Source organism: Microtus oregoni, unplaced genomic scaffold, assembly GCF_018167655.1.
Source record: "Microtus oregoni isolate MIOR12 unplaced genomic scaffold, Mior012 000014F_ref0000157, whole genome shotgun sequence".
In the NCBI taxonomy this organism is placed as follows: domain Eukaryota; kingdom Metazoa; phylum Chordata; class Mammalia; order Rodentia; family Cricetidae; genus Microtus; species Microtus oregoni.
In genome coordinates this window covers 42,804,792-42,816,847 of record NW_024543073.1, presented here as the reverse complement: position 1 = coordinate 42,816,847, position 12,056 = coordinate 42,804,792, and positions in this window count along the sequence as shown.

Below are 12,056 nucleotides of genomic sequence, written 5' to 3'. Positions count from 1 at the left end.
GAAAATGAACAAGCAACCTCTGCCAACAGATTGGCAGGACAACTTGGGTTGAGTACATCCATGTAAAACCTGAAAGAGGTTGGTAAGGAATTCTAGACAAAAAAGAATAGTTAATCTCAACTTCTTGGTAGTTTATGTGGAGTTGAGAGAAAAGTAGGTGAGACTATGCCCATGGTTCAGCCTTCCCTGCCTGGGCAGGCAGCAGGATCAGGTCTGCCAGGAGTGCACATGAAGTAGAGCATGGCTGATTCCCACTGCCATACAAGGAGATATTTTAGGCACACAGTGTGCTGCATGACAGATTTGGCTTTTGCTCAGATAAAAAGGGTTGATGAACTGGGCATGCAAGACCCATAGAAAAATGACTGCTGAACTTGCCTAAAGAAGGTGAGAAAGTTCATCCAGATTTCTGCTTCATGAAAGAGTCTGACAGACATTCTTCAAGACACAGAAGAAAGTGACTGACAAACTGCCAATATAGGCAAAACAATTTTGAAATTTCCTGGTTCATGGAAAAGTCTGCTAGATACTATGGGACTGTAGGCTGAAGATGGATGCCCCAATGTTACAGAAGAACTTTGGGTGACTGTCCAGACAGCAAGATGTCTCTGTCAATTCTAGAGTTGTAAAAGTTGCTTATAATGCATTTCCTGTTTACTTAGGTAATATTATATCGTTCTGGGATCTTTGATGGGGCTGAAGAATAGATAGAAAGTAGATATAAATATTGTAACTGCAATTCTCACTTGATACCTGTATTGTTATATGCAATTATACTATGTTCAAGTTAAAACCTTCCTTTTTATTTAGACGGAAAAGTGGAGGTGATGTGGGATTACCCTCTGTATGCTGTGAATATAGTTTATTGTCATTGGTTAATATAGAAGCTTTTTCAGTCAGTGGTAGTTAGAAATATACTTAAGCTATTGGCCAAGCAGTATTGCAATCAATATTTTCTATGTTATTTCGGGTCTAGGAGGCTGAAAATGAATAAGCAGTCTCTGCCTATAGGGAAACAGCAGGATGTCCAAGAGGAGTTTCAGTGAGGGTCCAACAGAAGTCAGAGCCCTCAAACCAGACCAATGACTCATTACAGTAAACACTTGCAAGAAAGATGTATGGACTTGGAGGAATCTTGATTGTTTCTAGGGGGTTAATATAATTATGTACAAACATTATAATATATAATATGTACACACACATATATATATAACCACAAATATATATCTCATATAATTAGTTGGGATTAAATTCCTGTACATTTGTTGGTAAGAATACTGTATAAATATTTTTAGAAGTCTTGATAGACATTTTAAGGATTTACTCCATAAAACTCTGCCAGTTTAAATAGTTACCTTGAGCAACTAAGGGACTTTTTTACAATATACATATGGACACTAAGTGTTATTTTTCTTTTATTTTTTGACAATTTGATAGTTTAAAATTTTTCAGTTTATATTTCTTTATCATAAGTGTGATGGAATATGCTTTTTTCCTGTTAATTGATTTATATTAGCAGCAAGAGAAATTGTAAGATGTAGAACATCGAAGAAAAACATAAAGGAAACTAGTTAATATTTAATTTTTAGAAATCAGTGTAACTTTCATGTATTATCAATCAGTTTAGGCAAATATCATTACTATGACAAATACATTCTTTTATCTCAAACATAAAATAAGTATACTTAAGAAATTTAAAATACAAACTGAAGTTTTGAATTGTAAACTTTCTAGCAGCAAATATGATAAATAAAAGATACAAATCAGAATGTTCATTTCTAGAAACAAAACTAGAAAAGTGTGAATGAAAGCATGAAAAATAGTGTATTTAAATGGAGAAATATTATTAATTAAGTGCAAATAAGCCTGATAAACTATTTCTTGTGCAGGGCCACAGAGCATTTATTTAGAGTGCTTGGGAACAAGGAATACATCCTTTACTTAGACGTTAAAAAATTTTTTTACTAGGCTAAAGAAAATCTGATTTATAAGGTCAGCAACTACAGCATGCAGGAATTAAATACTGGAATGAGGAGAAAATTAGCTTGAATAACTGATATAAAAATAACCAAGAATGGTAACTGGTCAAGGTTAACTAATGGATGGCTATGGGGATAAATATTAAGGCAGATTTTTGTCTATTTTCTACATCAGTGACCCTAAGTAGGGTACAGGCATTATAACAATAAAATCTGCTGATATAGCAGAAGTTAGGGTTTGTAGGGTCAGTCAGAAAGGAGAATTTACACTACATGGACAAGATTAGAGTTAGAGTTGGGTGTGAAAAGTGGCTTATACAGTTCAGTTCAGAACAAAAAGTTTCAGGAACTTAAATCATAAGAAAAATAGGAATATATTTCCCTAAATTCCCTAGAAATGAGCTCTGAAAGAAAAACAGTGAGGTATAGCTCCTAATTATGCTTAGAAGTTATATATGTACACACAAATACAAATACAAGCATACACAAATTTATGTGAGCACACACATGGAGTAATCAAGTGTATATTGAGTATATGGAAATTTTATCAAGAGCTTGGACATTTCTGACTCTGCTATAAGGTTCTCATGTTATTGCTTTGCAGCCTCCCATTTTTCCTCCTGACCACTTCACACAGAATAATTTCATAATGTTGAAATTCTCTTCTATCTGCTCTGGTGAGTTATACTAGAATATGTTGTGGACATTTAAGTCCTGAGAGGGGAAATGTTAGATTAAAATAATTTTTAAAATGCAGAAAAAATAAACATTTTTTTCTTACTGAAAACTTTGTAAGCCAGCCTCTGAACCTAATTCGCCTGTTACTTTTCAGGTTTTATGGGCATCTTTGCTAATAAAATCACAAAACATGTAGAAGACACTAGTTGAATGACAGAACAATAATTTAGAGATGACATGTATGCTCTCAACACTCACTAGATTAGCACGCCCTGACTATGCCTACCCATGCCCAAGGACTCAGGTTGAATTTCCACAAATTCTGGATGCTTAGCATGTGACTTGAAACTGTGAGACCTTTCTTCCTCTTCTTCTTCTTCTTCTTCTTCTTCTTCTTCTTCTTCTTCTTCTTCTTCTTCTTCTTCTTCTTTCTTCTTTTTCTTCTTCTTCCTCTTCCTCATTCTCTTTCTCTTCTTCTTCTTTTCATTTTCAGGACCAATAGACCAGAGTATTAAATAATACCTATTACTAGCCATTAGTGAATTATTTCATCATACTAAAAGAAAATAGGGCACCTTCTTTTGCTCCAAACAGAAGTTAGAACCAGAATTTAGTATCTATAGTGATGCCTCCTTGCTTGGGAATTATTAGCAAAACTCTGTGACTGAATGGTGATATTCATAATGTTAATTAAACAATTTTTAGCCAGCAATAATATTGAAGGCAGAGCTTGTGTCTTGGTTTGTGATTAGCTCTTGTAATAATTCTGTGGCTGAGTATTGTCTTAATTTTAAAGAAAAAGAAATTAAAAGCTGGGGATAACAGAAACATTTCTTGTTTCTGGGATCTTAGAAGTGGAAATGGCCCTACATCTACATTCTGGATTTGGTTGATCTCATACCAAAATTCCAGATCTTTCTACTATACCATGATAGGTTCTTCATTTTCCTTGACCATTTCTTGTATCATTGTGGTGAGGGTCTTTCCATTCTCTACACTGTTGTCGGGGTTTCTGTCCTGCCTGTTTCTCACAATTGTTAAGTCCCAAAGAAATCACACAGAGGTCTATATTAGTTATAAACTGATTGGCCCATTAGCTGAGGCTTCTTTTTAACTCTTATAATGTATATTACCCATTATTCTTATCTATATTAGCCACATCGTTCCTTATCAGGCGGGGCAATCACATCTTTCTTCTTCTGTGTCTGGGAGAGGACTCCAGCGGAATGAGCTTTCCTCTTCCCAGAATCCTCCTGTTCTCATTGACCCACCTCTATTTCTTTTCTGGTTGTCCCACCTATTCTTCCTGCCTGGCTCCTGGCCAATCACTGTTTATTTAAAACATAATTGACAGAATATAGACAATTGTCCTGCACCACTTCCCCCTCATTTAAAAAAAAAAAACCCAAGAACATCCATAGTCCATTTTGGGGGAATATGGGTGTAGCTTTCCAGGCTACTTCCTGCTGGTTGGGGGCACTGATAATCTTATAGGAACCTAAAGAAAATTTAAAATTATGATCAAGCCCTGACTGGAGTATCCTGTGAGTCTTGATCATCTCAGGTAGCAGTCTTGAATGTGTTCTGGATATAGAATTCAGATATCTGGGCCATCTGTTCCTACCAGAGATTTCTCAGGTGGTCTTGCTTGATCAAACCTGATTTTTCTTAACTCAGAATGAATCCACAGCCTCTCATTTCCTGTGCAAACAAAAGCAAAATCTCTTCTCAGAAGTAACATACCTTTTGACATCATTTTAAGTCAAGGTATTTTCAAAATATTTATCTTGGATTAGTTCAGCAGCATTTATAAGCAAATATCTTTTAGCTGCTGTTGCTCCTTCCTCAGCATTCAAACAATTCAAAGAGAGCATAATAACATATAGTATAAAGATTCTCTGTGTGTTTTTCATCTTTATGCTGTTTTATTTTAAACTCTATTTCTTTTATTTTAACTTTTAATTTTTGGCTTTTTGAGACAGGTTCTCTGTGTATCTTTGGCTGTCTTGGAACTCCTTTTGTAGACCAGGCTATCCTTGAAATTACAGACATCTACCTGTCTCTGCCTTCCAAGTGCTGGTATTAAAGGTGTGTGCCACCACACCTTGAATTCACAGAGAACTGTCTGCCTCTGCATCCCAAGCATTGGGATTAAAGGCATGTGCCTGCACACCTTGAACTCGCAGATGTCTGCCTGCCTTTGCCTCCAAAGCGTTGAAATTAAAGGTATGTACCATCACACCCAACTACTCTCTTTCTTTTTTATTTAAGGACTTTAAACTTTTTAATTACTCTGCCAAGCTTGAATATATTTTTAACACATTCTAAACCATTTAGAGGTTTTCTTCATCTTTGAATCTCTCTTTACTGTATATCTCTTTCTTTTTGTGACTATATGAGTCTTTAATTTGCTAAGGAATATGGGTAGGATTAAAACTGTGGCTTTTACAGCTTGATCCAGCCCATTCCTTAGTTTTCTGAGATTCCAGCCTCATGGCAGATGTACTTAGCTATAGCCATGTTTATTGCCACAATTCTATGGCATTTCAAGGTCCATGCCACTAACAGAAAGAATGCAGTCAGATTTTCATCAACAATGTGGCAGGACCTCTTTAAAGAGCTGCAAGGTTTTGCAGCTAAAGCTGAGTCAAGAAGATTCTTTTAAATGAGAGCACTTGCCTCTAGCAACCAGAGCCCACCTAAGAAAATGCTGCTATTGATAAGTCGTGCTTAACTCTATTCTTTTCTGTTGAGAATAACTTCCCAAGCTCTCTCAAGTTTTATGTGGATGCTATCAAGCCCCATGTTGGGCACCATTTGTTGTCTGAGGTTTCTGTCCTGCCTGGTTCCTGCAATTGTTAAGTCCCAAAGAAATCACACAGAGGTCTACATTAGTTATAAACTGATTGGCCCATTAGCTGAGGCTTCTTATTAACACTTATAATGTATATTAGCCCATTACTCTTATCTATGTTAGCCACATGGCTCAGTACCTTATCTGGCAGGGCAATCACATCTTGCTTCTTCTGTGTCTGGGAGAGTACTTTGAGGGAATAGTTTTTTCTCTTCCCAGAGTTTTCCTGTTCTCATTGACCCATCTCTACTTCTTGTCCAGTTGTCCTGCCTATACTTCCTGCCTGGCTACTGGCCAATCAGCATTTATTTGAAACATAATTGACAGAATACAGACAATTGTTCTGCACCACTACACACCCAGAGTCCTGTGGAACACTTTTTCCTTTCCAAAGTCAATGTTGTCAGAACAAGTCTCACTAAAAGTACCTTACTGTATTTCTCAATTCCAAAAGTTTGAAATCTTTGGCTCTGCCATGTCACTGTCATTGGTAGATTGCTTTGAGCATGGTAGCTGTTCAATGCTTTTTGTTGTTGAATGAATATTTGAATATTCACTATATTGAGTGAATGTACTCTTGTCAAAAACTAGCTTGTGGAGGGTTTGCCCATGGTGTTGAATTTGTTCTTGTTATTTGTAAAAAGTCTTTCAATGAAGACCTACAGCAGTCAAATTCTACACCCACTATTATTCTGTGTAAATAACAAAGTTTCAAAATTTGTAAACAGTTTTAATCACTTTTTACTTTTCCTTGTGGCTTCTATAAGTTAGTTTATAGTTGTATACAAAGTATGTACAATTGTAAATTAAATATAATGAAGTCATAATTAAATATATCAATATTTTCTTAAATCAAAAGCAAAATACAGTGAAACATGTACTATGTATAGTAAGTAATTACTCATTTAGAGACATGTAGGGTTATTTTCCACTCATTTGAATAGTGAGTTTCTTTGTATCACCTGTTATCAAGTAGATGTAATGCTATAAAAATATTGCAAAACTCAGGAAGCCAGAGAAATCACACATAAGCAAGTGTCTTGGTGACCTTCCAGCTTGGCTATCTTTTATGACATTTTCACAGGTAAGAGTGACCTTCGGGCTTCAGATTCAAGGTTTCCTGTCAGTAAAAGAAGCAAAGGGAAACAGTTTATTAATGTTGTTCTTGCTTTAATGGAAAAATTAGTATGGATTTCTTTTTACAGAAAAATCTGAATAACACTTAGTATAATTAAATAAAAAAGTGTCTCTTAAAAATCAGTGACAAACATCAAGAGTCAACTTATACAATTGGATTCTTTAGTTTTACTCTGAGAAAAAATTATTCACATTGATGTAAAATACTAAGGTCACAAAATACATGAGAAAAACAAATTATTTCTCCCCAACTACAATGATCAAGGACAATATTAAATTTCACTTTAACATATAGTAATGATAATATTCATATTATCATCATCATCAGATTTCTTGAGACCCAGGAAAGAGCCCAGTTATCAGCACCATTGTATGTTGGGTTCCTTTGCTTTAATGAGAATTTATAGAGCAATATCTAATGTCAGGGATATTGCAAGAACAGGATGTGTTAATTAAGATTAAGAAGCTGTATACTGTAAGTCTGAAGAGTATATAGTCTGTTGCCTTGAGGTAAAAGAGGCAGAGAATTTAGAACAGGTATCCCAAACAGGACAGAATTCTTCAAAACAGCATGAAGACTTTTAGAGTAAGCAAGGATTCTTACTGGAAATTAATGTTCCTACTCATTATTAAAGTTAGCCTAATAAACAATTGATGGAGGAGTTACTTTCATTTAATAAAGAAACTGCCTTGGCCCATTTGATAGGCCAACCCTTAGGTGGGTGGAGTAAACAGAACAGAATGCTGGGAGAAAGAAGCTGAGTCAGGTCAGTCGCCATGAGTCTCCGACTCCAGACAGACGCAGGTTAAGATCTTCCTTGGTAAGCCACCTCGTGGGCTACACAGATTATTAGAAATGGGTTAGATCAATATGTAAGAGCTAGCCAATAAGAGGTTGGAACTAATGGGCCAAACAGTGTTTAAAAGAATACAGTTTCAGTGTAATTATTTCAGATAAAGTTAGCTCGGTGGCGGGGACGCAGCCCCGCCACTCCTACTATAAGAGAGTGGTGCCCAACGTGGGAAAAAACTGCACCCATGTTCCCAAATATTGTTTATAAATGTTCTTTTACATTTAAAGGGGGATATGATATAGGTATGATAATTTGCATTGGTATAGATTTTAAGGTCAGTTTTGTTATATGTATATGTGTTTCTGTTCTTGATTAAGGTATTGTGATTATATAGTTCATTTAAAAGTATAATGTATAATTAGGAAATATAGGTTGCTAATGGATAATCATTGATGATAGTAAAGCTTGTAGTCATGTTAGATTTTCTAGATACATAGAGATATATTTCAGTTAGATAGGCAATCTTCATATCTTTCAAAGACTGCAGAATATGGCATTTTAAATGTTTTAATAACTTAGGGCTTTTCATGACAATGAGACATGTCTGCTCCAGGCAGCACCAGCTACTTCAAGAGGAAGATGGGCATCGAAGAGGATCCTTATGGAGTTTGATAGCCATTTGGGCAAGAAACTGCTCTTGCCTGGACTGTTGCATAAACTGGACACAGAGAACCCACAGAGAGAAGACTGCTGAACTTGCCTAAAGGTGAGATGGTCTTTTGGGATTCCTGATTCATGAAAGAGTCTGCGAGACATTCTGCAGGACAGCAAAAAATGACTGAACTGTCTTTAAAAATTCCTGATTCATGGAAATGTCTCTGGATACTATGGGCCTGTAGGCCGAAGATGGATGCCCCAACAGTACAGAGGAACTTTGGGTGACTGTACAGGCAGCGAGAAGTCTCTGTCATTTCTAGAGTTTTGGATTTCTTGTTTGCTTAGGAAATATTATATCCTTCTGGAGTCTTTGATGGAATTGAAGAATGGATGGATAGTTATAGTTTTCCTTAGTTATGATAAAAGATAAAATAGATATAAATATTGTGACTGTAATTCTTACTTGATAACTGTTTTATTATATGTAATTTTACTATGTTAAAGTTAAAGCCTTTCTTTTTTGTTTAAACAGAAAAAGGGGAATGATGGAGGAGTTACTTTCATTTAATAAAGAAACTGCCTTGGCCTATTTGATATGCCAACCCTTAGGTTGGTGGAGTAAACAGAACAGAATGCTGGGAGAAAGAAGCTGAGTCAGGTCAGTCGCCATGATTCTCTTACTCCAGAGATGCAGGTTAAGATCTTCCTTGGTAAGCCACCTCGTGGGCTGCACAAATTATTAGAAATGGGTTAGATCAATATGTAAGAGCTAGCCAATAAGAGGCTGGAACTAATGGGCCAAGTACTGTTTAAAATAATACAGTTTCAGTGTAATTATTTCAGATAAAGCTAGCTGGGTGGCGGGGACGCAGTCCTGCCACTCCTACTACATCAAACAATGAAATTCATTATGCCATTACCACACACATTCTCTCTCTCTCTCTCTCTCTCTCTCTCTCTCTCTCTCTTTCTCTGTGTGTGTGTGTGTGTGTGTGTTTGTGTGTGTGTGTGTGTGTGTGCAAGTATGCATATACAGATGTACTTGTCTAGTGGCCAGACAACAATCTTTGGGAATTAGTTCTTGCCTTCCATCTTCTCAAGTCAGGGCATACTCCAGGTTTGCTGTACTGCTAGGTTCTAGGCAATTCTGTGAGCACTTACATCCCTAGATTAAAGCAACTCAATTGTGATGTATGATCTTAATGTGGTTTTGAATCTGGTTTCTGCTCCAGTCTCACTTCTGTCACTATGATAAAATACCCTGACAAAAAGCAATTTTGGTTACAGTTTGTTATACCAGGCAGTCTCCTTATAGGGGATTGGAGTGCCAGGCATACAATGGTGTTCCAGAACTTCTGGCTTTTTAAATGGGTTCTAGGAATTAAGCTTGAGTTATCTCACCTCGTCAGCCAGCTCTCTGAGCCCTCACTTTGTTCTTAGTCATTTCCTGCTCACATTTCCATCTCCCTGGCCTGATCTTTCTTGTCCCCTTCTTCCTTCCCAATAGCCCCTGCTCTGTCCTCATGTCACAAGTATCTGTTACTATCTCTCTTTTGTTCTTTCATACCTTAAGATTTCTTCCTCTCTTATGGGTCCTTTTCTAGTTTTTGGTACCTTTGTCAAGAAATAGGTAACTGTAACTAAGCAGGTTCATTTTGGGGTCTCCTGTGATATTTTATTTTTGCTTGTGTGCCTGTGTTTTATGCCACTATCTTGCTATGCTGCCTTTGCCTCTATGGCTTTGTGGTAATCTGAGGCTAAGCACTTAAACACTAACAAATTGTTGTTCTGTTTAAGAGAAAATCAACTATTTGGATCTTATAGTCTATCCTATCAGGAAAACACTTGGCAGCAGCATAAAACATCAGAAAACAGAGAGGGAGTGAACGAATCCATGTTTCATTTTTTGAGCTCAGTATAATTTCCCTGACTCTATACAGTTCAGTAACCCTGGTTAGGGAATCTACCACTCACAATATACCAAGTCTTACCACATCGATTAATTTGATTAGGACAGCCCTACATAGACATGCCCACAGACCAGTCCAAAGTTGGCAATCTTAAGAGACTTTCTTCCCAGGTGGCTCATGATTATGTCAAGTTGATGATTAAAGATTATCATCACAGTTTGCACTTCAGAGAGAACTTTCCACAATTGCTCATCAGGGAACTTGTTCTATTGATTTTCCTATAATCTCCTTATTCAATGTGAGTGTTGTACTTGGCATATTCTTTCTCTTTCCATTTTGTTCCTATTTATTTTAATTTTGGAATTTTGGATAATTTTGAGAGTTATGGATGTTAATGCCATTCTAAATATTTGGTAGAATTCAACTGTGGCACTTTCAAGTCCTAAAGTTTCACTGTGGAGAGATTTTAATTAGTGTTTCAAACTCTTGGTAGATGTGGGCTAAATCTTCATTGGTAGAGAATGTGTTTGAGAACTTATTTCTTTATTTCAGTTTTCCAGTTTATTAGTAAGAAAAACCTTCAAATTATTCTCCAAATGAAGTCCATTCCCATCTTTCTCTTTTCATAATTAGTTTTGTCAGTTTTGCTCTTTTCTTCTATTTCTTTTGGTTTGTCTAGAAATCTGTCAATTTCATTTTTGTTTGTAAAGGCTATTTTAATTTTTCTTGTTCTCTCAGTCTACAGTTTATTAATTTCTGCTCTAATCTATTACACTTTGACATTTACTTCAATTAAATTTGTCTTCTTATTCAAGGACCTTGAGATGTATTTTAGGTTGTTTATTTGATACTGCCATGATATTTAATGTAAAGACTTAGAGCTATAAGTGTTTCTTTGATATGACTTAGTTGCATTCTAGAAGTTCTAATGAGTCAACCTTTCAATTTTTTAATTCTTTGAATGTTGCGGATTTCTTCAGTGACTCACTGTTTAATTATATTGTGCTGTTTAGTCTCCAAGTATACATGAGGCTTCTGTGGCTTATCTTCCTGTTGATTATTTATTTCTAAGTTCATTCCAACATGATCTATTGAGATAAAAGTAATTATATTATTTTTTTAATCTCTTGAAGATTGCTTTGTAGCATCTGTCACCACTTTTAGAGAAACTGTAGTATAATGTATAAGCTGTAATTATGTAATTATTACATATGTAATTATGTAATTGTTGATTGAAATGTACTATGGTTATCTATTAAATAGAAATGATCTAGAGTAAAACTTAACTCTCAAGTTTCCTTATTGAGTTTAAGTCTGTGTGACATATGATGAAAGTGGGGTGCTGAAATCTGCAACTATTACGGTACAAAACATATCTGACTTTCGTGGCTTTTAGTTTTGTGTTATGAAATTTGGTGTCCTAACATTCCTCCCATATACATCTGTATTTGTTAAGTCATCTTGAATGACTGTGTCTTTTCTCAATATGTAATATTCCTTGGCACTTCTGACTATATTTTAAGCTTAGTTTATCAACTATTAGGATAACTATACCATCTGTTTTCAGCTTCCTTGGGCTTGGTGGCATGATTTCTGAACTTTGACTTTCAGTTCTGAGCTGTCTATCTAACACAATATAACTCTTGGAAGTGACAGATGTGTATCATATTCATCCAACTACTTAGTGTCTTTTTATTTTTCTTTTATTGAAAATAGATGTTTTCATACAATATATTGACGTGGTTTCCATTCCCTCATCTCCTCTGAGGTTTTCCTCCTCTCCCCTCCCATCTTAATCCATACCCTTTTATCTCTCCTTAGAAAAGAAACAGCCTTCTGTATAATAATAGTAAAACAATATAAGGTAAAATGAAACCATACAAATCAGATTATAACAAAACAAACAAATATAAGAAAGAACCAAAGAAAAAAGCAGAATTAACACATATAGACATAGATACACACTTTTGCACACACATGAATCACATAAAAACACAAAAGCTGAAGCCACAATATATACAGAAAGAACCTGTAAAATTATAAATAA